Raw genomic sequence first — 6,180 nt, 5'->3', positions numbered from 1 at the left:
GGAATGTGTAGGGTCAAGCTCCAGGGCAAATCCACAAGCCAATCACTGTGAGTAATATCTTAACAAGATATTTGAAATATACTGTTGTCCAATTGTTTACTTATACGTAAGTTTTGTAAGTTCAATAATCTGAATGGTGGACAACGATTGATATGAATGATTGGGCTGAAGGCCGATTGATATGAATGATTGGGCCAAAGGCCGATTGACATGAATGATTGGGCCGAAGGTCGATTGATATGAATGATTAGACCGAAGGCCGATTGAAATGAATGATTGGGCCGAAGGCCGATTGATACGAATGATTGGGCCGAGGGCCGATTGACATGAATGGTTGGGCTGAAGGCCGATTGACATAAATAATTGGACCGAAGGCCGATTGATGTGAATGAATGGACTGAAGGCCGACTGACATAAACGTTTGAGCCAAAGGCCGATAGATATAAATGATTGGGCCAAAGGCCGATAGATATAAATGATTGGGCCAAAGGCCGTTTGCTGTAACTGTTTCAATAATTGCTTATGTATCTTCCTCATTTGGTATTATTCACTGGGCATTCACTCACGCTCATTCATGTACATGTAGGTGAGCCAAGGGACGTCCAAAACCAGCCTCGGTGAAATTGTGAGAAACAGTCAGAGTATTGAGGAGTCAACCCAAACGTCTCACGCACGTGACTGTCTTCGCTTTTGTCTTTTGTTTATAGTTTTGTTATGTTGGCGAAAGCATTGAACTACTTTTGTATATAAGTCTTGGGTTCGACTGACTTAAACTTGTATGATCCTGTATGTACAATGTTTTGTGTTAATGCACATTTTGATGTGAGTTATTAACGTATAAATGTTTGGAATGTTATGGTGTGCATATAAGCACAGCTCTACAGACAAAGTTTTAATTTTCTTCCGTTTGGCCCTTTTACTCTGATGAGTTTTGTTTTAATTGATTTGAGGCCGTAGGCAATCTTGCGATTACTAGCCACTTATGGCCTTAACCCATAGGGGCGGGTTCGGGTCGTGACAAAACACTAGGGCAAAAAAATATATGCCATGAGTTTTGCAACACAGTAAGAAAACGTAACCAACCTACCATTCTTTTTAAGAGAAAATAATCAAATCATGACAATTAAAATAATAGTAAAATTCAATAGCGTGATAAATGTAACAACCATTATAATAATTTTGACAATCTTAATAGTTTAGGTGACACTCAAAATCTCACCAAAGAGATTTTCTTACTAACCACTAAGCCATGGCCACAGTTAATTTGGAAACCCCCCTTAGTCAAATATTAAAGAACTACCAAAGATGCCCACACCCAGAGTTATATACCCAAACTGTGGCATCCATGGTCTGCCCCAAGGGAACGGTCTACCAGGGATATGTAACCTCCCTGCGTGCCACCCGTATATCCACCCTTATTCCAAAACCAAATACCGATAAGGGTTCAAATAAGTCCCGTGCCATCTTATGGTTTCGCGACACAATTTATGTAAAAATTATTAAAAACCAGGGCTCACCCTGAACAACCGGTATTAACCCTCAATTGTTAACTTTGTATATGTCGTTAATCACTTTAGTTAGTTTTGATATTAATCACAAATAATTCTAATTTTGAATTACAAGTAATGTTATACCAACTCATTAAAATTCCCAACATAAAATATTACATATATCACATAATAATAAATAATTGTACAAAATTTAAATAAACAATTTATTTAAACCATGGTATGAAATAATAATTTAGATACCAATAAATCATAATTATACACATGCATGGATTTTTAACCTACAAGATTAGACTAGCACAATATTTAATTTTTTAATCCAAATAAACAATTGAAGAGATAATTTTTTATTCCTCCTTAAGCTGTCAAAATTTTCAGAATGCATATCTTGCAAATAAAATTATAAATAAATTACTTATACAACTCTAAAATTTATATAAATCTACAGAATACTCAATAAACATGTTATGGTCATTTTTCAGAAAGCATTTTTCAAAAATAAATTATAAATAATTCTTAAAAATTCCAAGAATGTTTTTGACACAGATTTATCACATTTATGAAACTAGACTTCTCAAATTTCATTTTTTGCTTATAAATTAATAGATTTGGTTTAATATAAAATTTTTAATTATTTTTCAAACACATAGTAAAATCTGCCTGTAGATCCAGATTTGGTTAAAAATCTGTATAAATTCGTACAAAACTCCATAATTGTCGCAAAAATGCATGGATGAAGTAGACATCATTCTAAACAACTTTGTAGAAGAAATCATCTTATTTTAGTCCAATTAAACAATTGAAGAGGTAATTTTTTTGATTCCTCCTGAATCTGCCAAAATTTTCAGAATATATATTTCCCAAATAAAATTATAAATAAATTACTTGTACAACTCTAAAATTCATAAAAATCTACATAATACTCAATAAACATGTTATGGTCATTTTTAAGAAATCATTTTTCAAAAATAAATTATAAATAATTCTTAAAAATTCCAAGAAAGTTTATGACACAGATTTATCACATTTTCTTAAATTAATTCCATACTTAAATTTATAAATAAATTCCATAATTTAAAAATTTATTATGAAACTAGACTTCTCAAATTTCATCTTTTAGTTATAAATTACCAAATTTGACTTAATATAGAATTTTTAATAAATTTTCAAACATATAGTAAAACTGTCTTACAGTTTCAAATTTAATTAAAACATTTTATAAATTCGTACAAAGTTCAATAATTGTTGCTAAAATTCCTGGATGAACTAGACATCATTATCAACAACTTTTTAGAAGAAATCATCTTCAAATTTTGAGTATAAAATTGTCTAAAAATTCGTACAAATTTTCTGGCAGATTCAAGGACCAAAGAAAATCTTCAATCCTATCTTTAATGGTATAAACTACACATGGAAGTCTATTTCCACAATAATACCATAACTTTAAAACTATCAATATTTTCAATATTTGATATACACATCACAAAATTTATATACATATATATATAAATTTCTATCTATAAATTAGTTATTTTATCACATGACTATAATTTGAAAATTTCAACAACTAAAAAAAATGAGAGGGTTGAGAGAGTTTTCTTACTTAGTTGTAGGATTGAAATGGAATAGTGAAATGGTAGGAAAATATGCAACCTTAACCTCCTCTTCTTCTTCTACTAAGCTTGCTTACAGGAATTCCCTCGTCTTCTTCTTCTTTTTTTTTTTTTTTTTACTCTCTCTCCGATTAATTTCTTTGTCTGCATGTATGGATATATGTATATACAGAGAGATTCCCTGAGGCTCCCTCTCTCTCTTTTAATCATTCCCTTTAGTCCCATCAAATCTTCTAGTTCGAAGGAGTATATTCGAGTTAATATGCATGCAATCCAAGTGTTGTTCTCTGCCGAAATATTCTTCTCTTCTTTTTTTTTTTTTTTTTTTTTGGTGTATTTGTGTGGGTTTCTTAGATTTGATACACTAAAGATTTTTAACTAAGCTATTTTAGTAAGAATAATTATCATGTTGGATTCTTATGAAAAAAAAAATTATAAACAACAAATATTGAACACCCACAAAATTATTATTCTTAATAATGTCATTGTTAGTGACTGAATTGAGTTAATTTAAAACTAACTTTTACACTAATATATATTTCAGATAAACTCTGGATAAAATTAATTAATTAATTAATTTTCTTTTAAAAATAATTAAATGTGGGTTTTCACAATCCTCCTCCTTGTCTCCTAATCATACTACTATTGTTCAACAAGTCAAAAAATATGTCAAGAATTTACCTTGTCTTGGTATTCCTATTGAAGATTCATTCAAAATTGTTCAAATTGATGCCTCTAACATTGGTTATGGTGGGGTCCTCCTTCAGCAAGTCCATCTCAAGTCATCTGAACAAATTGTTCATTTTCACTTTGGTATCTGGAACAAAGTACAAAAAAAAATTATAGTACAATTAAAAAAAAATTATCTATTGTATTATGTATTAGTAAATTTCAAGATGATATTTTAAATCAATGATTTCTAGTACGCATTGATTGTAAAAGGGCAAAATATGTTTTAGAAAAAGATGTTCAAAACATTACTAATAAGCACATTTTTAAGCACATTTTTGCCCATTGGCAATCTATTTTAAGTATATTTGATTTCGATATTGAATATATTCCTGGTAGTCAAAACTCTATCCCTGATTTTCTTACCCTTGAATTTTTGCAAGGTGGATAGAGAAAGTCATAAGTGTATTTATATTACGAATTTCATAGTAAAAATGCCTACTCTATATTATTCTACCCACAGACTACAAATCACCCTCTATCACAAAATTATTTACCATTATAACTTTGAAATAGCCTACTTAAAGTCAATTGACCAAGATCCCTTCCTCCAATTTTACCAAATTGCTAGCTGACGCAATTTAATTGCTCATTACACAAATCTTCTCAATTTCCATACAGATAGGCTAGATGTCTTTAGTGGATGCTAATCTATTTTCTTTTTCTTAATAATAGATGTCAAGTTAAAAGCTTTCTCTAAACCACTTGCTATTATTCCAACCAGTCAACCCTTGGACTTATGATGGAAGAAGATATCTTTGTAGAAGGAAATTGACTTGTCTAGATAAGATGGAATGAAAGGCCAATTAGGAAGGAAATAGGTTTTGACTAGGTCAATTACATTATGACTGTTTTTGTGGACTGGTTTTTTGTAAGACAGTTTAGGTGATTGAGTTTTAAGAACATAATTTGTTCTTGATGTTGACCGGTATGGATAATTAGGAGGCATGGGTGTAATTGATTGGGAAGCAAAAGGGTCAGTGGCAAAAGCAAATGTGCGCACAACATTGTATCCCTTGATGAATGGGGTCTTCCTTTCTTGTTGCGAGATCTTCCTGATCATACAATACAATATAGTTATTTTGATTATATTGATACATGGTTCAAAGTCCTCTTGCATTAAAATGAAACATACAGTCACTCTTGGTTTTTCTCCCTTGATCACCAATTCAAGTCAAAAATTCCTTCATGGTTTCTGAGATGGTGGTTTCAATATAGTGCCATCCCAGAAATCATCCCTTCAAACTTTATGGATCAAGTCACTCATTTCTCCATAGTCTACAAATTGTGTTAACACAAGAGTCAGTTTCCAATATTGGTCCATTTCATGTCCAAATATAAAGTTCCTTGGATATTCAAATGGCAATATCATATTGAAGATAACATAGTCATTAGACAATATTTTGTCAAATTGTGGGATGCATTTAAAGCCCATTGCATTATTGATCAAGTTCAAAAAGAATTTCTAGTCAATATTTATGCTCCTACTCCAGTAATGGTCAAGTTCTCTCAGCAAAACCCAACTGCTTCAGTCACTCAAAGAAGCCCACTTCCTCTCACAACAGTTAGACTTAGAAGCCCAACAGCCAGCTCTGGACCTCCCAAATCCAAGTCATCCAAGTCAAAGCCCAAAACAAAGCCCAAGTTAGAAACAAACAATGAAGAACTCATCCAGATAACGAAATTATTATTGACCCAAGCCAAGTCACAAGATGAAGACAATATTTCAGATTGATTAGCCTCTTCTAAAGCCTCTACTAGTCATGATCCATATGACTCCCAATACCAAGATGCTCAGGACCCATATGCTTAACACAGTCATTAACATTGGATACCAATATATTCAAAAGCTTCAATCAATACTCTTCTTTCGAGAAAAGTTGCTTTTGAATATATTTGAATTCCCAATCAGTCACTATGAAAGTCATGCCCCTCCAACTTTTCAAAAAAAAAAAAAAGTAAAAAATGGTCTTTTCAGTCACTCACCACAAAAAGTACAAACAGAACCTGTGAACCTTCACAGCAGCAAAGTAGAGCCCATATAACTTCATAGTTCACATTTGGCTTTTTCTGGCCCATGAATTTTTTCCAAGGAGAAGAGAGAGGAATTGAAGTCACTTGCATCTCTATAAAGAAGGACCTCCTTAGTCATAAGAACTCATTCGAAATTCTGGGAGATTTCAAAAAACTCTCTCAAACTCTTTTCTTAAAATTCTCTATTTTATAATATATATTTTGAAGAACTTGTATTTTAAAGTAATGATTTCCAGTTTCCAGTAAACAATAAACAATTGTAAGTTACTCTTATTTCAGTCTATTGTAAGTTACTA

This window comes from Camellia sinensis, chromosome 14, assembly GCF_055761805.1.
Source record: "Camellia sinensis isolate YWXY chromosome 14, ASM5576180v1, whole genome shotgun sequence".
NCBI classification, from domain to species: Eukaryota; Viridiplantae; Streptophyta; class Magnoliopsida; order Ericales; family Theaceae; genus Camellia; species Camellia sinensis.
The sequence above is the reverse complement of the archived record's forward strand: the minus strand, read 5'-3'. Positions refer to the sequence as shown.